Source organism: Triticum urartu, chromosome 3A, assembly GCF_056163025.1.
Source record: "Triticum urartu cultivar PI428250 chromosome 3A, HENAU_Tu73, whole genome shotgun sequence".
Lineage (NCBI taxonomy): Eukaryota > Viridiplantae > Streptophyta > Magnoliopsida > Poales > Poaceae > Triticum > Triticum urartu.
In genome coordinates this window covers 593,783,026-593,809,355 of record NC_141875.1, presented here as the reverse complement: position 1 = coordinate 593,809,355, position 26,330 = coordinate 593,783,026, and positions in this window count along the sequence as shown.

Here is a 26,330-nt window from a genome sequence, read left to right as displayed (position 1 = left end):
TATTTTCTTGTGATAAGTTCAGACCTTATATTGTTAATTCTAAAGTAACTGTTCACACTGATCATGCTGCTATTAAATATCTTATGGAAAAGAAAGATGCTAAACCTAGACTTATTAGATGGGTTCTCTTGCTACAAGAATTTGATTTGCACATTATTGATAGAAAGGGAGCTAAGAACCCCGTTGCAGACAACTTATCTAGGTTAGAGAATGTTCTTGACGACCCACTACCTATTGATGATAGCTTTCCTGATGAACAATTAGCTGTCATAAATGCTTATCGTACTACTCCATGGTATGCTGATGATGCTAATTACATTGTTGCTAAATTTATACCACCTAGTTTCACATACCAGCAAAAGAAAAGGTTTTTCTATGATTTAAGACATTACTTCTGGGATGAACCACACCTTTATAAAGGAGTAGATGGTGTTATTAGATGTTGTGTACCTGAGCATGAACAAGAACAGATCCTACGCAAGTGTCACTCCGAGGCTTATGGTGGACACCATGCTGGAGATAGAATTGCACATAAGGTATTGCAATCCAGTTTTTATTGGCCTACTCTTTTCAAAGATGCCCGCAAGTTTGTCTTGTCTTGTGATGAATGTCAAAGAATTGGTAATATTAGTAGACGTCAAGAAATTCCTATGAACTATTCACTTATTATTGAACCATTTGATGTTTGGGGCTTTGATTATATGGGACCGTTTCCTGCCTCTAATGGGTATACACATATTTTAGTTGCTGTTGATTACATTACTAAGTGGGTAGAAGCTATTCCAACTACTAGTGTTGATCATAACATCTCTATTAATATGCTTAAAGAAGTTATTTTTCCGAGGTTTGGAGTCCCTAGATACTTAATGACTGATGGTGGTTCACATTTTATTCATGGTGCTTTTCGTAAAATGCTTGCTAAGTATGGTGTTAATCATAGAATTGCATCTCCATACCACCCACAGTCTAGTGGTCAAGTAGAACTTAGTAATAGAGAGATAAAATTAATTTTGCAAAAGACTGTTAATAGATCTAGAAAGAGTTGGTCCAAGAAACTTGATGATGCATTATGGGCCTATAGAACTGCTTATAAAAATTCTATGGTTATGTCTCTGTATAAAATGGTTTATGGAAAAGCATGTCACTTACCTCTCGAACTAGAACATAAGGCATATTGGGACATTAAAGAGCTCAATTATGATTTCAAACTTGCCAGTGAGAAGAGACTATTTGACATTATCTCATTTGATGAGTGGAGAACCCAGGCCTATGAGAATGCCAAACTGTTTAAAGAAAAAGTTAAAAGATGGCATGACAAAACGATACAGAAGCGTGAGTTTAATGTAGGTGATTATATTCTGCTATACAACTCTCGTTTAAGATTATTTGCAGGAAAACTACTCTCTAAATGGAAAGGTCCTTACGTTATCGAGGAGGTCTATCGTTCCGGTGCCATAAAAATCAACAACTTTGAAGGCACAAATCTGAAGGTGGTGAACGGTTAAAGAATCAAACATTATATCTCAGGTAATCCCATAAATGTTGAAACCAATGTTATTAATACCGTAACCCCGGAGGAGCACATAAGGGACACTTTCCAGAATGTTTCCGACTCCGAAAAGGAATATGTATGTGGTACGGTAAGTAAACAGACTCCAAAACAGTTCTAATAGCAAATTTTCTCTGTTTTCGAATATTTAAGAAAATGCAAAAAATAAGAAGTAGTCCGAAAGGGACACGAGGCATCCACGAGGGTGGAGGGTGTGCCCTACCCCCTGGGCGCGCCCCCTGCCTTATGGGCACCTCGTGTGCCCTCCGGACTTTGTTTTCTTGCATGGTACTTCTTTTGGTCGGTAAAAATTCATTATATAATCTCCTGAAGGTTTTGACCACTGTACCATGACACAATCCTCTGTTTTTGTTTTGAGTTGTTTCTATAGCAGATTTAGAGCAAGATGTCATCTCAAGACTCCGATGGAGAGAGCTATGTCTCACATCTCATTGCTGACCCAAAGACCTACGGGGACCTATCTCCTTATGGTCGAACTATGGATGATGAGGAGGATGCTCATTTGATGAGGATCGATGATTCAAGTTCGGAGGAGGAGGAGGATTCCTCTACCTCAACCTGGGGATATGCACGTGAAGTTCAAGAAGTCTAGTCCCCCTAAGAGGGCTAACCAGTCTAATAACCGATCTATTCCTTCTCGTTTTTGGCAGAAAAGCAAAGGGGATTTATGTGACAAGATCTTGAAGCTGGAGTTGGAGGTCGATGATTTAAAGGAGGAAATTGCCATCCTCAACCACAATATGAAAAAGCTGAAGGCACAATTGTCATCACCAACTCCAACATCACCACCTCCGAAGAAAGATACATAAATACATGGGTATGGGCACTCCCCTTGGCAACTGCCAAGCATGGCAGAGGTGCCCCGGTATCGTATCACCATCCCACTTCTATCTTTACCGTTTTCCTAGTTCGATCCTTTTGGTTATATCTTGATCTAGTAGAATAAAGTTTAGTATGATCTAGCTTTGATTTTCAATTTGTGTTGATCCTTATCTATGTAATCGAGTCCATGAGATATATATAATAAAGATTTGTGTTGGGTCGAGGGCTTGGTTATCTTGCTATGATCTTGAGGGAATAAAATAAAAAGAAAGAATAAAAAGAAATAAAGAGATCATATTGATCTTATGGAGAGTAATGACTTCAAATATAAAGAGCATGATGAATGAAAGTTGTTGAGAGTTGTCAAACATAGTTTTGGTCATCGTTGCAATTAATAGGAAGTAATAAAGAAAGAGAGGTTTTCACATATAAATATACTATCTTGGACATCTTTTATGATTGTGAGCACTCATTAAAATATGACATGCTAAAAAGTTGATGTTGGACAAGGAAGACACCGTAATGGGTTATGTTTTCTTATATCCGAAATAAATTATATTGTCATGGATCATCCAACATGTTGATCTTGCCTTTCCCACTTATGCTAGCCAAATTCTTTGCACCAAGTAGAGATAATACTTGTGCTTCCAAATATCCTTGAACCCAGTTTTGCCATGAGAGTCCACCATATCTACCTATGGATTGAGTAAGATCCTTCAAGTAAGTTGTCATTGTTGCAAGCAATAAAAATTGCTCTCTAAATATGTATGATCTATTAGTGTGGAGAAAATAAGCTTTATACGAGCTTGTGATAAGGAAGAAATAAAAGCGACAGACTGCATAATAAAGGTCCCTATCACAAGTGGCAATATAAAGTGACATTCTTTTGCATTAAGATTTTGTGCATCCAACCATAAAAGCATATGACAACCTATGCTTCCCTCTACGAAGGGCCTATCTTTTATTTTTTGTCTTATACCTTATACAAGAGTCATGGTGATCTTCACCTTTCCTTTTTTACACTTTATCCTTTGGCAAGCACTATGTGTTGGAAAGATCTTGATATATATATATATATATATAATTGGATGTGGGTTTTCATAAAGCATTATTGTTGACGTTACCCTTGAGGTAAATGGTTGGGAGGCAAAACTATAAGCCCCTATCTTTCTCGGTGTCCGATTAAAACTTCATACCCATAAGTATTGCGTGACTGTTAGCAATTGTGAAAGACTAAATGATAGTTCAGTTTGTGGACTTGCTGAAAAGCTCTTATATTGACTCTTTCCGATGTTATGATAAATTGCAATTGCTTCAATGACTGAGATTATAGTTTGCTAGTTTCAACGAAGTTTCTGATTCATACTTGACATTGTGGATAGATTGTTAATTTAGCATAAGAAATCATATGACAATATATATATTTGTTGCTATTCTAAGAATGATCATGATTCCCTCATGTCCGTACTTTATTTTATCGATACCTCTATCTCTAAACATGTGGACATATTTTTCGATATCGGCTTCTGCTTGAGGACAAGCGAGGTCTAAGCTTTGGGGAGTTGATACGTCCATTTTGCATCATGCTTTTATATCGATATTTATTGCATTATGGGCTGTTACTACACATTATGCCATAATACTTATGCCTTTTCTCTCTTATTTTACAAGGTTTACATGAAGAGGGAGAATGCCGGCAGCTAGAATCCTGGGCTGGAAAAGGAGCAAATATTAGAGACCTACCTATTCTACATAACTCCAAAAGCCCTGAAACTACACGAAAGTCAGTTTTAGAATATGTTAAAAATATTGGGCGAAGAAAGCACCAGAGGGGGGCCACCCACCGTCCACGAGAGTGGGGGCGCGCCCTACCCCCCTGGGCGCGCCCCCTGCCTCGTGGGCCACCTGGAAGCCCCCCGATGCCCATCTTCTGGTATAAGGTGTCTTTCGCCCTGAAAAAATCAGAAGGAAGCTTTCGGGACGAAGTGCCGCCGTCTCGAGGCGGAACCTGGGCAGAACCAATATAGGGCTCTGTCAGAGCTGTTCAGCCGGGGAAACATTCCTCTGGGAGGGGGAAATCGTCACCATCGTCATCACCATTGATCTTCTCATCAGGAGGGGGTCAATCTCCATCAACATCTTCACCAGCACCATCTCCCCTCAAACCCTAGTTCATCTCTTGTATCCGATCTTTGTCTCAAAACCTCAAATTGGTACCTGTGGGTTGCTAGTAGTGTTGATTACTCCTTGTAGTTGATGGTAGTTGGTTTATTCGGTGGAAGATTATATGTTCAGATCCTTTATGCATATTAATATCCCTCTGATTATGAACATGAATATGATTTATGAGTAGTTACGTTCCTGAGGACATGGGAGAAGTCTTGTTATAAGTAGTCATGTGAATTTGGTATTCGTTTGATATTTTGATGAGATGTATGTTGTCTTTCCTCTAGTGGTGTTATGTGAACGTCGACTACATGACACTTCACCATTGTTTGGGCCTAGGGGAAGGCATTGGGAAGTAATAAGTAGATGATGGGTTGCTAGAGTGACAGAAGCTTAAACCCTAGTTTATGTGTTGCTTCGTAAGGGGCTGATTTGGATCCATATGTTTCATGCTATGGTTAGATTTACCTTAATTCTTCTTTCGTAGCTACGGATGCTTGTGAGGGGGGTTAATCATAAGTGGGATGCTTGTCCAAGGAAGGGTAGTACCCAAGCACCGGTCCACCCACATATCAAATTATCAAAGTAACGAACGTGAATCATATGAGCATGATGAAAACTAGCTTGACGATAATTCCCATGTGTCCACGGGAGCACTTTCCTTTATATAAGAGTTTGTCTAGGCTTGTCCTTTGCTACAAAAAGGATTGGGCCACCTTGCTTCACCTTGTTTACTTTTGTTACTTGTTACCCATTACGAATTACTTTATCACAAAAATATTTGTTACCGAGAATTTCAGTGCTTGCAGAGAATACCTTACTGAAAATTGCTTATCATTTCCTTCTGCTCCTCGTTGGGTTCGACACTCTTACTTATTGAAAGGACTACGATATATCCCCTATACTTGTGGGTCATCAGTAGATATTTTCGAGATTATGAGGTAGTAATATTTTCGAGATTGCGAGGGATGCAGAGGCAGGAGTATTTGGGGAGCGAGCTAGTGTGCTTGACACACCGGTTGTGAACTATAACCGACGCACCTTCTCACGTAAGCCATAGGCGTACTATACACCGATGGTCCTCCAAGATACTTTGTACTACATCTCACATGGTTGGTGATAATAAACTGAGTGGGATCTACTTGATTTTTCATATTGATTTGAATTCCATAATGTGGTCACAATTGCAATGGATGGTGTTTGAATTGCTAAACCTTTTATCTGCAGTGAACATGCAACTATATGTGTGTCATAAAAGAATTGAAATTATTCAGGGTTTGTTTGGATATTTTATACATTAAACTGGTTTTCTAGCCATTTCAGGTGCACAATTCAAAATTAAACTACATGCACATGCTCCGGTGCATATAAATTGGTTGAAAAGTCAAATATGTGTCCTTGGGTGGATGCTTAGGACCCATGCAAGAAATGGGAATGAATTTCAAACACCAGGGCACTGTTGATTGCTGGCAAAACATTGAGATACCTGTTTTTAAATTCTAGTACATCCAGAACTCGTCTAAAATTCATGAAACTTGGCATGGAATCATGGAGCGGCATCAACATGTCGTGGTAAAAAAATTTGTCTCATTTGGGGCAGGTTTGGGTATAAGCTTCTCACAAACCAGAGCTTCTCACAACAAGCCTGATGGTTTCGGTACAGAACATGTCACCTTTGGGAACGATACGATATTTGTTGCCTCTTATTGCTATCAAAAAAATTCTAGTGCCAACATAGAACAACAGGAGTGTTGTGTTAAGTTTTGGAATTTTTCGGGGTTTGTTTGGGCATTTTTATACATTAACTCAGTTTTCTAGGAATTTTATATGCATAATTCAAATTTGAAATACATGCACATGCTTTAGTGCATATAAATTGGTTGAAAAATCAAATCCGTGTCCTTGGTGCATGCTTAGGTACCATGCAAGAAATGGGAATGAATTGCAAACATCAGGGCACTATTGATTGCCGGCAAAACGTTGAGATACCTGGTTTTTAAATTCTAGTAAATCCACAACTCGTCTAAAATTCATGAAACTTGGCATGGTATCATGGAGCAGCATCAACATATCATGGTAAAAAATTTGTCCCATTTGGGGTAGGTTTGGGTATATGCTTCTCACAAACCAGAGCTTCTCACAACAAGCCTGATGGTTTCATTACGGAACGTGCCACCTTTGGGGACGAAATGATATCCGTTGCCTCTTATTAATTTCAAAAAATTATAGTGCCAACATAGAGCAACAATAGTGTTGTGTTAAGTTTTGGAATCTTTCATGGTTCGTTTGGGCATTTTTATACATTAACTGGGTTTTGTAGGCATTTTATGTGCATAATTCGAATTTGAAATACATGCACATGCTCCAGTGCATATAAATTGGTTGAAAAATCAAATATGTGTCCTTGGGTGCATGCTTAGGTCCCATGCAAGAAATGTGAATGAATTTCAAACACCAGGGCATTGTTGATTGCCGACAAAACGTTGAGATACCTGATTTTTAAATTCTAGTAAATCCACAACTCGTCTGAAATTCATGAAACTTGGCATGGTATCATGAAGAGGCATCAACATGCCGTGGTAAGAAATTTCCCCATTTGGGGCAGGTTTGGGTATAAGCTTCTCACAATACAGAGCTTCTCACACCAAGCCTGATGGTTTCGGTACGGAACGTGCCACCTTTGGGGATGAAATGATATCCGTTGCCTCTTATTGATTTCAAAAAAATTCTAGTGCCAACATAGAACAACAGGAGTGTTGTGTTAAGTTTTGGAATTTTTCGGGGTTAGTTTGGGCATTTTTATACATTAACTGGGGTTTCTAGGAATTTTATGTGCATAATTCAAATTTGAAATACATGCACATGCTTTAGTGCATATAAATTGGTTGAAAAATCAAATCTGTGTCCTTGGGTGCATGCTTAGGTCCCATGCAAGAAATGTGAATGAATTTTAAACACCAGGGCATTGTTGATTACCGACAAAACATTGAGATACCTCGTTTTTAAATTCTAGTAAATCCACAACTCGTCAGAAATTCATGAAACTTGGCATGGTATCATGGAGCAGCATCAACATGTTGTGGTTAAAAAATTGACCCATTTGGGGCAGGTTTGGTTATAAGCTTCTCACAAACCAGAGCTTCTCACAACAAGCCTGATGGTTTCAATACGGAACGTGCCACCTTTGGGGACGAAATGATATCCGTTGCCTCTTATTCCTTTCAAAAAAATTCTAGTGCCAACATAGAACAACATGAGTGTTGTGTTAAGATTTGGAAATTTTTAGGGTTCGTTTGGGCATTTTTATATATTAACTGACTTTTCTAGGCATTTTATGTGCATAATTCAAATTTGAAATACATGCACATGCTCCAATGCATATAAGTTGGTTGAAAAGTCAAATCTGTGTCCTTGGGTGCATGCTTAGATCCCATGCAAGAAATGTGAATGAATTTCAAACATCAGGGCATTGTTGATTATCGGCAAAACGTTGAGATACCTAGTTTTTTAATTCTAGAAAATCCACAACTCGTCTGAAATTCATGAAAATTGGCATGGTATCATGGAGCGGCATCAACATGTCGTGGTAAAAAAATTGTCCCATTTGGGGCAGGTTTGGGTATAAGCTTCTCACAAACCAGAGCTTCTCACAACAAGCCTGATGGTTTCGGTATGGAACGTGCCACCTTTGGGGACGAAATGATATCCGTTGCCTCTTATTGATTTCAAAAAAAATCTAATGCCAACATAGAACAACATGAGTGTTGTGTTAAGTTTTGGAATTTTTCGGGGTTCGTTTGGGCATTTTTATACATTAAGTTGGTTTTCTAGGAATTTTATGTGCATAATTCAAATTTTAAATAGATGCACATGGTCCAGTGCATATAAATTGGTTGAAAAATCAAATATGTGTCCTTGGGTGCATGCTTAGGTCCCATGCAAGAAATGGGAATGAATTTCAAACACCAGGGCATTGTTGATTGCTGGCAAAATGTTGAGATACCTGGTTTTTAAATTCTAGTAAATCCACAACTCATCTAAAATTCATGAAACCTGGCAATGCTATCATGGAATGGCACCCGACATGCCGTGGTAAAAAGATTGTCGCATTTTGGGCAGGTTTGGGTATAAGATTCTCACAAACCAGAGCTTCTCACAACAAGCCTGATGGTTTCAATACGGAACGTGCCACCTTTGGGGACGAAACGGTATCCGTTGCCTCTAATTGTTTTCAAAAAAAATATAGTGCCAACATAGAACAACATGAGTGTTGTGTTAAGTTTTGGAATTTTTCGAGGTTCGTTTGGGCATTTTTATACGTTAACTGGGTTTTCTAGGCATTTAATGTGCATAATTCAAATTTGAAATACATGCACATGCTCCAGTGCATATAAATTGGTTGAAAAATAAAATCTCTATCCTTGGGTGCATGCTTAGGTCCCATGCAAGAAATGGGAATGAATTTCAAACACGAGGGACTATTGATTGTCGGCAAAACATTGAGATACCTGCCTTTTAAATTCTGGTAAATCCAAAACTCGTCTGAAATTCATGAAACTTGGCATGCTATCATGGAATGGCACCCGACATGTCGTGGCAAAAAAATTGTCCCATTTGGTGCAAGTTTGGGTATAAGCTTCTCACAAACCAGAGCTTCTCACAACAAGCCTGATGGTTTCAATACGGAACGTGCCACCTTTGGGGACGAAACGATATCCATTGCCTCTTATTGCTTTCGAAAAAATTCTAGTGCCAACATAGAACAACAGGAGTGTTGTGTTAAGTTTTGGAATTTTTCGGGGTTCGTTTGGGCATTTTTACACATCAACTGGGTTTTCTAGGCATTTTATGTGTATAATTCAAATGTGAAATACATGCACATGCTCCACTGCATATAAATTAGTTGAAATCAAATATGTGTCCTTGGGTGCATGCTTAGGTCCCATGCAAAAAATGGGAATGAATTTCAAACACCAGGGGACTGTTGATTGCCGGCAAAACGTTGAGATACCTGGCTTTTAAATTCTAGTAAATCGAAAACTCTTCTGAAATTCATGAAACTTTGCATGGTATCATGGAATGGCACCCAACATGCTGTGGTATTTTTTGAGTCCTTTTTGAGAGAAGGCGCACTCGAATAATAGCCAACAAAGGCATTTTGAAAAAATAGATGCCACTTTAATATCTCAAACATTTGTATAATTCAAATCGTGTGAGTTTTATTAACCATTCACGTGACCCCATGTGTCTTGGTTTTAATGGCTATAGGAGGTGCCGTGCAGACAGCTGCTTAACTGAACGGGAGGCCTGCGAGCGCAGTCCGGTGCGCAGGCTCACCAGGAAGCGTGCAAGTTGTTCAACGCAGGATTTGTTCATCTCTTCAACGCAAACGGTTTAGATTACAGTATGCAAATTAAAGCCAGACTTCGGCGCTAAGCCAAGAGACACTGCGATTTTTCAAAATATGCAGCTAAAAATCAATAGCACTATCTATTTTTTGCAACTAAAATTCAGTAATTAAGCATAGATTTCATTCATAGAGATTAAGCAGTCATTCTCACCGGGAAGCGAGACAGCCTCTGACCGTCGCCCGCCTCGCTCCCACTTGTATGTATTAATGGCGCCGCCGAGCGGACGCACCCCCCATCCTCGCCACACACACAATCCTCTCTCTCCGCTCGCATCCTCGACACTGCTCTGAGTCCTCAAAGTCGTCAGTGTATGAGGATGCCACCGAAGCGCCCCGTCAGAGGGAGTGGCGACGCCGGGGCTGCTGAAGCACCGGAGCACGACGTGAATATGGAGACAGAGGTTTCCGTCGCCGCTGACGAGGTGGAGAAGGAGGCTGCCAACAAGCGGAGGCGGGTCGAGAAAGAACCGCAAGCGACTCTAGTAGGCCTAGACTTCATCCACAACCTCCCCGATGATAGGTTGATAGTCATCATATCCCTTCTCCCAATCAAATATCGGGTGAGGAGAGCCGCCCTTTCCCGGCGGTGGTGCCCCCTATGGCTCCTCACCCATATCGACCTTCTCGACGCCCATGAGATCTTCCATGGCTATCGCCAAGGCTTGGATGCATTCTCCCAGATCCTCGGTAGTCACCATGGCCCAATCAAAGGCCTTATCACGGGCAAGTTCCATTCCAGTGGCAAGGACCCAGCCAAGCTTGACGAGTGGTTCTGATCCCCCGCCATAGATCATCTCGAGAAGATCAGTTTTAATGATGGGCATGTGTGTTTGCTACCAATGTCCGCGCTCTGCTTCGCGCCCACGCTGCGGCTCGCTGAGTTCATGAACTGCCATCCCCCCTTAATGACGCGCCCGCTCTTTTTCTACCATGACTGAAGCACCTCGATCTCGTTGTCGTCTGCATCCCAAAGGATGACATGGAGCGCCTGCTCCGCGGCTGTACTACACTCGAGTTCCTTCGTCTTCAGGCGATGAATTGGTCGAGTACCTTGCACATCACCACCAGGACTCTCCGGACTATTTATGTGTGTTGGTGGTGCTGCAACAAGAGATCACAAAAGGTGGACCACAATATGGTCACCGAGGACACACCTTCACTTGAGAGATTACTTGTAGTTGATCAACAAGGTCCAACAAAAATCAATGTCATTTCTACGCCGAAATTGACAGTGGTGGGCTACTGGTCTGTCAAATACTACAACTTTCAGCTACAACAGTCGCCTTGTACCTCTCCTTCTTGATATCAATGTTATTTCTAGTTTTCAATATGTATGTTCGTCTGTCATCCAGCAAAGCTTCACCCAGATTCTGGGCACAGTGAAGGTCTTGGCACTAGAATCTGTCGGCCCCAACCTGGACCAAGTTCTCAGTTGCCTGAGATGTTTTCCGTGCCTGAAGAAGTTGTATATCAAGGTGATGTTCCTTTCCTGTTAAATGTTAACCATAAGGGAGTTCATTTTTTTGCACCTTTTCCCAAGTTTACAATGACAATGTACTGCGATTTCTGAAGGAATTTTGGAGAATTTTAGGACATACACCCCCACCCCATATTGGTTGCTTCATTCATATGGTTACAATCGACCATAAGCATTTCTCCTTTGGATTCATCTGTACTAGTTTTCTTAGGGATTTTTTCATCCAATCCAACCTCTTGTGAAGAAGGCTACATGTTTCTAGATTGTAATCAAATGCCCATGTTAATCATGTCAAATCGAAGATGGCACATTGGTGCATTTTACAAATCCTGCAAACCAAATGGGCGTGTAGTAGTGTTCAAAATTGCATGTAGGCACTAACACGTTCTCTTCTTTTGCAGATAATAATAGGCCCAGACGTGGATAATGTTTATAACGACAATCACATCGAATGCCTGGATCTGCATCTCTCAAATATTACTTTGAACTCCTACCGAGGGACCTTACCGAAGATTACACTCGCGAGGTTCTTTCTTGCCAGAGCAAAGGTGCTGAGGGTACTGAGGTTGAACACGTATTTAATTAGGAAAGATGAATGGTATGTTGATCAGAGCCTGCAGGTACTGCAGAATGGAAGAGGATCCAAAAAAGCTAAACTTCGTATTGGAAGAGCATATGGCAAAGCAATTGGAAGTCATTGTGTCAAACCCATACATGACTTGTCAGCGGCTGATCCTTTTTCATAAATGACAAAGTTTGCAATGTTTGAATTTGGGGGTTGTAATCTTTGAATTTGAACCTTGCAATATTTATGGTATTTGTTATATTGAACCGTTTCTGTTCTCTTGTCTCAACGCAAACAGTTCATCTGAGTGAACCGCATGTCGTATATCGCACACACCTTGATCTGGCTGACCGTTTCTTTTGTGTTGCCTAATCACAAACAGTTCATCCGAGTGAATTGTATGTTGTACATCGCACACACCTTGATCTGGCTGACCGTTTCATTTGTATTGCCTAATCACAAACTGTTCATCCAAGTGAACCGTATACTGTACATCGCACACACCTTCATCTGGCTGCTCGTTTTTTGGTTCCTCCTCATCGAAAATGGTTAATTGAAATGAACTGTATGCCCTGCATCGCACACGCAACTAAAATCTGAATCGTGTTTGATGCATCCTCCATCTCAAATGTTTTGCACCTTTTTTGATGGTTTTTACACCACCGTTTGCGATTATTACATCGCACACAGTTTCATAGAAGGGTCTCTAATCGTAATGTCGCGTTAGCAGCATCCTGCAGTAGTGCACACTCAGCAACTTAAATGTCCAATGGTAAAAATTCTTGCCAAAATGAGGCATTCCACTTGAAATGCTATGTAAAGTTGAATAATAAATCATGAACTCCCCTGAAAAGAAACTCATAAGAACTCCAAACAATGAAAACAAATATGATCAGGGACAACAAGATAAATTCCCTTGTGATTCAATGATCAATATATATTATCGCAAGTGCACAATGAATTACATTATTTTGGTTTGTAAATGCATGAACATAAACAATAAATGAAGCATATTGGTTGAATTGTATGCTTACGAAGTTAAACCTACTCGACATTGTGTGCCCTTACCGCCACACACGGTCGAGTAATTTTAAATTCCAATCCTCTATAACACTAAGCTCTCTAGTTTTAAAGAGCCCACATTCAATTGAGGTTTGCAATAGGGATTGGGTTATCCAATTTTGACCGGGTCAATAATTTCTCAAAGCTATCTCATTCAATTCTTCTATACTATGCACTATGCTTCCTAATTGTTAAGGCCTCACAACAAATTGAGGTCTTCAATTTAGAATTTGGTATGCCTAATTTTGATAGTGATAACAATTTCTCAACGGCTCTCCCAATCAATTATTTAATTCTCAATGTTCCCATTTTGAAACTCTTTCATCCAATTAAGATATTTAATTTTGAATTTGATTTACGATTTTGACCAAGCTAACGATTTTAAAATCAATCAGCACCAACCGGCCTATAAAAACATATCAATCCTGCGCACTCCCACCACCTAAAAAAAGAAGCGTCACCATGTGATTTTGTAGCTCCAATATAGTACATGCAGCCACCGATGCAGAACCCCCCCCCCCACATAAATATACGTTGGTTAGCGGATAACACAGAATCACAACACAAAAGGCCCATCAAATCACCGCCTTATAAATAAAAATAAAACACAATCCATCATCTTCCCGAACCACCAAACTAAATATTCCATCAATTCCAAAATATACGAGGTATTAGTTTTTGAAAAGTCAACTTTTTAACTTTGACCAAGTCCAGAGCAAAAAATATCGACATCCATAATATTAAACAAAAAACTATGGAAATTCCTTTCATGGTGAATCTAATCATACCAATTTGATATTATAATTTTGATATATTTTTCTACAAATTTGATCGAATGTAAAATGTTTGACTTCTCAAAAAAGTAACACACCTTATATTTTGAAATAGAATGGGTATTGTTTTTTAAGAAACCCAACAACACCAACGACACAACAAAGCACGCCCAACCCTTCTAGTGAGATGTGAATCACAAGGGAAATTGTCCAACTGTAGCAGTCTGATTCTTAATTGTAACACCCTTAAATTTCATAACTTTGAACATATAATTTAGACAACAGATAAACAAATTCGAGATCTGTACATGTGCTTGAGCGAGATTGGTGACCTTACTGAGAGCCCTACCTATTTCCTTCTATTATTTGATGATCTACAACAGCCAACAGGTTAAGGGTAGGTGGCTGGCGGCGGCTCCTGAGCGAGCGACGACGTGAGTACATGGGAGGCGAGCAGGCAGCAACCCAATAGGCACATTTCAAGTTGTATGGTACATCATAGTACTACGATCCAATCGATCATGGTATTAAGGCATCTCCAACGCCAACCTCAAACCGTTTGCATATGTCTGGACCGCGCGGTTCGGACCGCGAAAGCCATCCAACATACGTCTATATCGGTCCGCTCAGCGGTTCGAACGCACTTTCTCCCGCAAAGTGAAGACAAAGTGTGGTTGGTTTGCGGGGCCACCCAGGCTCACTAAATCCGCCCTCCTGCTCCCATTTTCTTCCACCCCGCCATTTCTCTCCCTTACTTTGCATCCGCAACCTCCACCTCAGTTGTCACCGTTGTACCTCTCTGGACGCCGCACAGGCCTTGCCGGACGTTCGCAACCAGCATCGATGTGCTCGCTCGCCTTTTACGACGGTGTTGTCCATCCTAGAGCCGTTTGTACCGGGTAAAATCTGCCACCCTGTCGATGACCTCCGTGGCGGCCATCAAGCCCGATAGGTGTTCGGTCAAATGCCATTGATCTTATTTTGGTACGCCATGTCGTTTATTCAGAGTAAGAAGAATGGCAGGACTCGACAATGGAGGATGAGTTGTTGTGCGACGCGTGGTGTCCATATCCATGGATTTCGTAGGCAGGAGCAAAGGGGGGACCTTCTGGCAGCAAGTGCATGAATCCTTTCACGCATGAAAGCACATTATGCCCTATGAAATGCATATCATCCATGCTTGCAATATAAGGTCGATATCGTATTGATGGTACGCTATCCAAACCATCACCACCAAGTTTTGTCACATAGTTGCTCAACTGGAGGAAAGATGGCCATTGCACGCGGAAGAGGATGAGATCGTAAGTTTTGCTTCTTCTTGCTCATCTTGTTGATTGAATTATTCATTCACTTAATGTTGCTCTACAGATTGTGTAGCTCGTACGCGTTGTTGTGATGTACCACAGGATAAAAGGGATGGCCATTTACGTACATACACTGTTGGATGAAGCTGAAAGGGCAGTATGTGTAGGATGACATGTTCCGTTAGAAAACTTGTTGGACATCAAATTTAAGACATTGTTGTACTAGAATTATTTGCATGCTATGTATGGATGGTTTGTGTTATTTTATTTTCAAACTTTGATGAATATCAGCCGGTTTGCATGAATTTCACCCGCTAAGTCAGAACCCGGCTTCAAATGTATGCGAGCAGCATTGGATGGCGGCCTCCCGCATATTTATCCACGGACTTATCCCCCCTGTGCGCGAGCGGATGCGGGTGGAAATTTGCGCGTCGTCATTGGATATGCCCTTATCATCTATGTTGTCTTACCCAACAACATCCATCCATGGATTAATCACAGTTAGTTTTCTATCAACTTCTTGCATGTTGACCTATCACTTACCAACCTATCTCTTTTGACTAACCGATCAGTGTTTGTACTTACAAGTAGCAACATGTTTTGATTTCTTTTTCTGACTACATTGCTACTTGTCATGGTTATTTCACTCACAATACATATAAGGGTGTGCATGGACACTACTATAGATTAGGTCAATAACGACTAATGATTGACAACTCTTGGTTATTATTGGTGCGATCAGTTCAGTCCCACCACTAGAAGAAATAGAAGAAGCTAGAGCTATAGAAGTTGGTAGGCTTGCCCGCATAGCATGTCCAAGCCGCTTGACATGCCAGCCTAAAATTCAATTCAAGCATCCAAGTAGATAACACCTAGCCTCCCGATCTCCAGCCGCCGCTTCCCCTCTCCTTGACCCCGTCCCTCCCGACCTCCTCCCTCCCAATCCGATCTAGGGCTTCGGGCAACTGTCGTCGAAGCTTCGTGGGGCAAAGCCCAAGTGGGGGATGATGGCGGTGGCGAGGCCTTCATCCACCGATGCTCCAGGATGCGGTTGAGATGGAGATACATGCGGTTGTCCTGGAATTGCGCATCGTCAGACGTCAGCGGTACAGCGATGGGGCCTCTCCGCTGCCGATGGCTCACCCAGGCAGGGCGGCAGTTCCGGGAATTGGTGCGGCTTCGGACGTGTGGTTTCCTGGCGAAATACATCACCCATGGGCATGTTGGGTGATGGGGGAGGTCGATCTGGTGCTCCAGCTGGGGATGGGCACGAATTTAAGAGCAAAATATTGTTTCAGCCTCGGCCACCGTCAACGGCGGCACTCGCGGGCATTGTTGCCTTGTTGGAGGCTTTGTGGGGTAATCCGCGTTCTCTATGTGCCTAGGGTGAAACCCCATATCCGGGCTTCCCGAATCGGATAATAGCGAGGTTCATGCGTCATCAACCCCATGTGGGCATCATATTTGAGGTCATACATCGGCCGAAGGGACAAGTGTTTGGCTTGATGGCTAGGCACAGGTCCGTGTATGCTTCTTGTGCGGTGACCAAGGTGGAGTGGCGTGCTATCTACGGTATGGACAACGGCGAGTCTTGGTGGCAAGGTGCAGCGGGGTCTCAGTGTTGGATACCATTTGATGGGCACGCGTAGGAGGCTGGCGCTATTTGGCATCGCGGTGGCGTCTATGGCAGAAGGGTCTGGCAAGATCAGTGCATTAGTTGCTCCTGAAGATGGGACTGCAGAAGAAGGCGGCGACAGATTCTATAGTGTGTGCATGCGGTGCACGCTGAGGGTCTACTAGACCGATTGGTGCTCCTGCCAGCCGGCGGGCAGCTTCATGAGACCATCGGATTTCTTGGTGTGCATGGCACGAGGTCAAGGAACATTATCAATCTTGTAGGTAGGGCGATAGTTTTTGTGAGTAACGTGGCTTTGGGTTGATCTATATATTTATTTTATAAGGCCTTATTGAACAATGCAATAAAGATGACTGTGTGCATCGCTCGATGCATAGGCCGATGGTAATCCTCCTATTCGAAGAAAAAAATAGCTCTAGAAGTTGGAATGATGTTTTCAATAGTACAACAAGCTCAGAGGTTCGTTAATATCTACGACTGGATCAAAGGAATTATAGTTTTGAAAGGCATAAACTTAACAAAGAAAGTTACTTTCAAGTGCAACAAAAGCGGGAAATATGTTAGCAAAGTACCTATTAATCAAAGGAAGAGGAGGAGGACATTTGTGGAGGAAACAAGTTGCGACATGGGCGTTGTGGTAAAACTTGAAGAAGGTCAATGGAAAAACATTTATGTTAGCTTGGAACACAACCATGAGTGACCACGCTTAATCTGACCAAGTTCTTTGTTAGTCACAAGTTCATGACAGAAGAGGGAGTTCTTTTATCTAAGTTTTTGGAGGAGAATAGGATGAAGCCTAACGTGATAATGAGAATTTTCAGGAAGCTATCAGGCAATGCCAGGAATGTGCCATTAAGGAAGAAGGTTTTATCGAACTTGAACCAATAAGAAGAAAAAAGGAGAAATAAGAACAGAGACATAAAATGCAACCTAAAGTTTATTGATAAGCTCCAGATTAAACATCCTGGCTTGTGCTACAGAATGGAAACTGATGCAACTAACACATTATTTAGCTTGATTAGGACATATGCAAAATCATGATTGGATTACAAGATATATGGGCAAGTGATCTCGTTCGACACAACATACAATACAAACCAATACAACATGCCATTTTATCCTATTATTACTCCTATAGCCTCCCTGGGGGCTTCGCGGGCAGAGATCCCCCCTAGCCATCCGTTTTCGATTCTCACACCGCTAGGAAGTGTTCATGCCATCGGATCTGACCGCGGGGCGTGCCCAGGGCCTCTTCATTGGGAAGCGCTGGGAGCGGCCGCGAGCTATGCCTCACGCGCCCGCTCGCTCGCGATGGTGTGGTCAGACATGCCTTCCTATGTGTCTGGACCCCGATGAGCTGGTCCGGTCGTGCCACCATGAGGTGCACCACGGTCACAGCGCCCGCTCATGTGTGGGGCCCATTTCACGGGCGAAAGGGACCTCTGCAACATCCGTTTTTGGGTGGTGTGCCGTGGGGCCTCTAAAGGAAATATGTCCTAGAGGCAATAATAAAGTTGTTATTTATATTTCCTTATATCATGATAAATGTTTATTATTCATGCTAGAATTGTACTAACCAGAAATTAGTACATGTGTGAATACATAGACAAACAGAGTGTCCCTAGTATGCCTCTACTTGACTAGCTCGTTAATCAAAGATGGTTAAGTTTCCTAGCCATGGACATGTGTTGTCATTTGATGAACGGGATCACATCATTAGAGAATGATGTGATGGACAAGACCCATCCGTTAGCTTAGCATAATGATCGTTCAGTTTTATTGCTACTGCTTTCTTCATGACTTATACATGTACCTCTCACTATGAGATTATGCAACTCCCAAATACCGGAGGAACACCTTGTGTGCTATCAAACGTCACAACGTAAATGGTGATTATAAAGATGCTCTACAGGTGTCTCCGATGGTGTTTGTTGGGTTGGCATAGATCAAGATTAGGATTTGTCACTCCGTCTATCGGAGAGGTATCTTTGGGCCCTCTCCGTAATGTACATCACTATGAGCCTTGCAAGCAATGTGACTAATGAGTTAGTTGCGGGATGATACATTACGGAACGAGTAAAGAGACTTTCCGGTAACGAGATTGAACTAGGTATGATGACACCGACGATTCTCGGGCAAGTAACATACCGATGACAAAGGGAATGATGAATGTTGCTATGCGGTTTGACCGATAGAGATCTTCGTAGAATATGTAGGAGCCAATATGAGCATCCAGGTTCCGCTATTGGTTATTGGCCGGAGATGTGTCTCGGTCATGTCTACATAGTTCTCGAACCCGTAGGGTCCGCACGCTTAACGTTCGATGACAATTTGTATTATGAGTTATGTGATTTGATGTACCGAAGGTTGTTCGGAGTCCCGGATGAGATCACGGACATGACGAGGAGTATCAAAATGGTCGAGATGTAAAGATCGATATATTGGAAGGTTATTCGGACATCGGAAAGGTTCCGAGTGATTCGGCTATTTTTCGGAGTACCGGAGAGTTACGGGAATTCGTCAGGGAAGTAATGGGCCTTAATGGGCCATACGGGAAAGGAGAGAAGGGCCTCAATGGGTGGCTGCGCCCCCCCCCCATGGGCTGGTCCGAATTGGACTAGGGAGGGGGTGGCGCCCCCCTCTTTCCTTCTCTCCATCTTCCCCTTCCTTCTTCTCCTACTCCAACTAGGGAAGGGGGAAACCTACTCCTACTAGGAGTAGGAATCCCCCTTGGGGCGCACCATAGAGAGGGTCGTCCCGCCCCTCCTCCACTCCTTTATATACGGGGGAGGGGGCACCCCATATAGACACACAAGTTGACAGTTGTCTTAGCCATGTGCGGTGCCCCCCTCCACAGATTTCCACCTTGATCATATCGTTGCAGTGCTTAGGCGAAGCCCTGCATCGATAGCTTCATCATCACCGTCACCACGCCGTCGTGCTGAGCAACTCTCCCTCGACCTCAGCTGGATCTAGAGTTCGTGGGATGTCACCGAGCTGAACGTGTGCAAATCGCGGAGGTGCCGTATCTTCGGTGCTAGGATCGGTCGGATCGTGAAGATGTACGACTGCATCAACCGCGTTGTCATAATGCTTCCGCTTACGGTCTACGAGGGTACGTGGACAACACTCTCCCCTCTCGTTGCTATGCATCACCTAGATGGATCTTGCGTGTGCATAGGAATTTGTTTGAAATTACTACATTCCCCAACAGTGGCATCCGAGCCAGGTCTATGCATAGATGTTATATGCATGAGTAGAACACAAACGAGTTGTGGGCGTGGGTATATACATATTGCTTGCCTTCACTAGTTGATTCTTGATTCAGCGGTATTGTTGGATGAAGCGGCTCAGACCGACATTACGCGTACGCTTACGTGAGACTGGTTCTATCGACGTGCTTCGCACACAGGTGGCTGGTGGGTGTCGGTTTCTCCAACTTTAGTTGAATCGGATTCAATGAACAGGGTTCTTTCTGAAGATCAAAAAGCAATCACTATACCGAGTTGTGGTTTTTGATGCGTAGGTAAGAACGGTTTTTGCTAAGCCCGTAGCAGCCACGTAAAACTTGCAACAATAAAGTAGAGGACGTCTAACTTGTTTTTGCAGGGCATGTTGTGATGTGATATGGTCTGTTAGGGAACGTAGTAATTTCAAAAAAATCCTACGCACACGCAAGATCAGGGTGATGCATAGCGACGAGAGGGGAGAGTGTCGTCTATGTACCCTCGTAGACCGTTAAGCGGAAGCGTTATGACAACGCGGTTGATGTAGTCGTATGTCTTCACGATCGACTGATCCTCAGTACTAAACGTACGGCACCTCCGCGTTCAACATACATTCAGCTCGGTGACGTCCCGCGAACTCATGATCCAATAGAGCTCGAAGGAGAGTTTCGTCAGCACGACGGCGTGGTGACGATATTGATGAAGCTACCATCGCAGGGCTTCGCCTAAGCACCACTATAGTATGACCGAGGTGGATTATGGTGGAGGGGGGCACCGCACACGGCTGGGAAGATCAATGATCAACTTGTGTGTCCTAGGGTGCCCCCCTGCCCCCGTATATAAAGGATAAAGGGGGAGGCCGGCTGGCCCTGTAGGGCGCGCCAGGAGGAGGAGTCCTCCTAGTAGGAGTAGGACTCCCCTCTTTCCTACTCCTACTAGGAGGAGGAAAGGAAGGGGAAGAAGGAGAGGGAAAGGGGGGCGCCGCCCCCCTTCCCAGTCCAATTCGGACTAGGGGGGAGGGGGGCGCGGCCTTCCCTGGCCGGCCCCTCTCTCTCCACTAGGGCCCAACAAGGCCCATTAACCCCCGGGGGTTCTGGTAACCCCTCCGGCACTCCGGTAAAATCCCGATTTTACCCGGAACTCTTCCGATGTCCAAATGCAGGCTTCTAATGTATCAATATTCATGTCTCGACCATTTCGAGACTCCTCGTCATGTCTGTGATCATATCCGGGACTCCGAACTACCTTCGGTACATCAAAACATATAAACTCATAATACCGATCGTCACAGAACTTTAAGCGTGCGGACCCTACGGGTTTGAGAACTATGTAGACATGACCGAGACACGTTTCCGGTTAATAACCAATAGCGGAACCTGGATGCTCATATTGGTTCCTACATATTCTATGAAGATCTTTATCGGTCAAACTGCATAACAACATACATTGTTCCCTTTGTCATCGGTATGTTACTTGCTCAATCTCGTTACTGACAAGTCTCTTTACTCGTTCCATAATACATCATCCCGCAACTAAATCATTAGTTGCATTGCTTGCAAGGCTTAAAGTGATGTGCATTACCAAGAGGGCCCAGAGATATCTCTCCGACAACCGGAGTGAAAAATCCTAATCTTGATCCATGCCAACCCAACAAACACCATCGGAGATACCTGTAGAGCACCTTTATAATCACCCAGTTATGTTGTGACGTTTGGTAGCACACATAGTGTTCCTCCGGTATTCGGGAGTTGCATGATCTCATAGTCATAGGAACATGTATACTTATGGAGAAAGCAATAGCAACAAACTAAATGATCATCATGCTAAGCTAACGGATGGGTCAAGTCAATCACATCATTCTCTAATGATGTGATCCCGTTAATCAAATGACAACTCATGTCTATGGCTAGGAAACTTAACCATCTTTGATTCAACGAGCTAGTCAAGTAGAGGCATACTAATGACACTCTGTTTGTCTATGTATTCACACATGTACTAAGTTTCCGGTTAATACAATTCTAGCATGAATAATAAACATTTATCATGATATAAGGAAATAAATAATAACTTTATTATTGCCTCTAGGGCATATTTCCTTCATGGTCAAGACGTGATGAGTTATCATTTGTTGTATGAGATGATCATGTTTTGTTGAAGTTATCGGCAACTGGCAGGAGCCTTATGGTTGTCTCTTTATTGCATAAGATGCAAGTGCCATATAATTGCTTTACTTTATCGCTATGCGATAGCAATAGTTGAAAAATAAATAGTTGGCGAGACAACCATGTGACGACACATTGATAGAGATCAAGATGATGGAGATCATGGTGTCATGCCAGTGACGATGGAGATCATGACGGTACTTTGGAGATGGAGATCAAAGGCACAAGATGATGATGGCCATATCATGTCACATATTTTGATTGCATGTGATGTTTATCTTTTATGCATCTTATTTTGCTTAGTACATCGGCAGCATTATAAGATGATCCCTCACTAAATTTCAAGGTATAAGTGTTCTCCCTGAGTATGCACCATTGCGACAGTTCTTCGTGCTGAGACACCACGTGATGATCGGGTGTGATAAGTGAAGGAAATATGCCCTAGAGGCAATAATAAAGTTGTAATTTATATTTCCTTATATCATGATAAATGTTTATTATTCATGCTAGAATTGTATTAACCGGAAACTTAGTACATGTGTGAATACATAGACAAACAGAGTGTCACTAGTTTGCCTCTACTTGACTAGCTCGTTGAATCAAAGATGGTTAAGTTTCCTAGCCATAGACATGAGTTGTCATTTGATTAACGGGACCACGTCATTAGAGAATGATGTGATTGACTTGACCCATCCGTTACCTTAGCACGATGATCGTTTAGTTTGTTGTTATTGCTTTCTTCATGACTTATACATGTTCCTATGACTATGAGATTATGCAACTCCCGAATACCGGAGGAACACTTTGTGTGCTACCAAATGTCACAACGTAACTGGCTGATTATAAAGGTGCTCTACAGGTGTCTCCGATGGTACTTGTTGAGTTGGCATAGATCAAGATTAGGATTTGTCACTCCGATTGTCGGAGAGGTATCTCTGGGCCCTCTCAGTAATGCACATCACAATAAGCCTTGCAAGCAATGTAACTAATGAGTTAGTTACGGGATGATGCATAACGGAACGAGTAAAGAGACTTGCCGGTAACGAGATTGAACTAAGTATTGAGATACCTACGATCGAATCTCGGGCAAGTAACATACCGATGACAAAGGGAACAACGTATGTTGTTATGCGGTTTGACCAATAAAGATCTTCGTAGAATATGTAGGAACCAATATGAGTATCCAGGTTCCGCTATTGGTTATTGACCGGAGATGAGTCTCGGTCATGTCTACATAGTTCTCGAACTCGTAGGGTCCGCGTGCTTAACGTTCGGTGATGATCGATATTATGAGTTTATGTGTTTTGATGTACCAAAGGTTGTTCGGAGTCCCGGATGAGATCAGGGACATGACGAGGAGTCTCAAAATGTTCGAGACGTAAAGATCGATATATTGGAAGGCTATATTCGGACATCGGAAAGGTTCTGAGTGGTTCGGATATTTATCGGCGTAGCGGAGAGTTACGGGAATTCGCCGGGGAGTATATGGGCCTTATTGGGCTCTAGGGGAGAGAGAGGGGCTGCCTAGGGCAGGGCCCCCCCCAAGGCCTAGTCCGAATTGGACTAGGGGAGGGGCGGCGCCCCTTCCTTCCTTCTCTTCTCTCTTCCCCTTCCTTCTCTCCTACTCCTACTACTTGGAAAGGGGGGAATCCTACTCCCGATGGGAGTAGGACTCCGCAGGGCGCGCCATAGTAGAGGGCCGGCCCTCCGCCTCCTCCACTCCTTTATATACGGGGGAGGGGGCACCCCATAGACACAGAAGTTGATCATTGGTCTTTAGCCGTGTGCGGTGCCCTCCTCCACCATAATCCACCTCGGTAATATCGTAGCGGTGCTTAGGCGAAGCCCTGTTCCGGTAGTAACATCATCACCATCATCACGTCGTCGTGCTGACGAAGCTCTCCCTCGAAGCTCTACTGGATCGTGAGTTCACGGGATGTCACCGAGCTGAACGTGTGCAGATCATGGAGGTGCCATATCTTCGGTACTAGATCGGTCGATCGTGAAGAGGTACGACTACATCAACCGCGTTTTCATAACGCTCCCGCTTACGTTCTATGAGGGTACGTAGACGATACTATCCCCTCTCGTTGCTATGAATCACCATGATCTTGCGTGTGCGTAGGAAAATTTGGAATTACTGCGTTCCCCAACAGTGGTATTAGAGCCAGGTTTATGCGTAGATGTTATATGCACGAGTAGAACACAAAGGGGTTGTGGGCGTGGGTATATACATATTGCTTGCCATCACTAGTTGATTCTTGATTCAGCGACATTGTTGGATGAAGCGGCCCAGACCGACATTACGCATACACTTACGCGAGACTGCTTCTACCGACGTGCTTCGCACACAAGTGGCTAGTGGGTGTCTGTTTCTCCAACTTTAGTTGAATCGGATTCAATGAACAGGGTTCTTTCTAAAGATCAAAAAGCAATCACTATACCGCATTGTGGTTTTTGATGCGTAGGTAAGAACAGTTCTTGTTCAGCCCATAGCAGCCACGTAAAACTTGCAGCAACAAAGTAGAGGACGTCTAACTTGTTTTTGCATGGCATGTTGTGGTGTGATATGGTCAAGACATGATGCTAAATTTTATTGTATGAGATGATCATGTTTCGTAACACAGTTATCGGCAACTGGCAGGAGCCATATGGCTGTCACTTTATTGTACGAAATGCAGTTGCCATGTAATTGCTTTACTTTATCACTAAGCGGTAGCGATAGTCGTAGAAGCAATAGTTGGCGAGACGACAACGATGCTTCGATGGAGATCAAGGTGTCAAGCCGGTGACGATGGTGATCATGACGGTGCTTTGGAGATGGAGATAAAAGGCACAAGATGATGATGGCCATACCATATCACTTATATTGATTGCATGTGATGTTTATCCTTTATGCATCTTATTTTGTTAGTACGGTGGTAGCATTATAAGATGATCTCTCACTAAATTTCAAGGTATAAGTGTTCTCCCTGAGTATGCACCGTTGATACAGTTCGTCGTGCTGAGATACCACGTGATGATCGGGTGTGATAAGCTCTACATTCACATACAACAGGTCCAAGCTAGTTTTGCACACGCAGAATACTCGGGTTAAACTTGACGAGCCTACCATATGCAGATATGGCCTCGGAACACTGGAGACCGAAAGGTCGAGTGTGAATCATATAGTAGATATGATCAACATAGTGATGTTCACCATTGAAAACTACTCCATCTCACGTGATGATCGGACATGGTTTAGTTGATTTGGATCACGTGATCATTTAGATGACTAGAGGGGTGTCTATCTAAGTGGAAGTTCTTAAGTAATATGATTAATTGAACTTTAATTTATCATGAACTTAGTCCTGATAGTATTTGCATATCTATGTTGTAGATCAATAGCTTGCGATGTTGCTCCCTGTTTATTTTTTGATATGTTCCTACAGAAAAATAAGTTGAAATATGATAGTAGCAATGATGCGTACTGGGTCTGTGATCTAAGGATTATCCACATTGCTGCACAGAAGTATTATGTCCTTGAGGCACCGCTAGGTGACAGACCTATTGCAGGAGCAGATACAGACGTTATGAACATTTGACAAAGCTCGGTATGATGACTACTTGATAGTTTAGTGCACCATGCTTTACGGCTTAGAACCGGGACATCAAAAATGTTTTGAACGCCACGGAGCATATAAGATGTTCCAAGAGCTGAAATTGGTATTTCAGACTCATGCCCATGTCGAGAGGTATGAGACCTCTGACAGTACTTTGCCTACAAGGTGGAGGAGAATAGCTCAACCAGTGAGCATGTGCTCAGGTTGTCTGGGTACTACAATTGCTTGAATCAAGTGGGAGTTAATCTTCCAGATAAGATACTAATTGATAAAGTTCTTTAGTCACTATCACCAAGTTACTAGAACTTAGTGATGAACTATAATATGCAAGGGATGACGAAAGTAATTCCCAAGCTCTTCACGATGATGAAATCGGTGAAGGTAGAAATCAAGAAATAGCATCAAGTGTCGATGGTTAACAAGACCACTAGTTTCAAGAAAAGGGCAAAGGGAAAGAAAGAGGAACTTCAAAGAAGAAAGGCAAGCAAGTTGCCACTCCCATGAAGAAGCTCAAAGTAGACCCAAGCCTGGAACTGAGTGCTTCTACTGCAAAG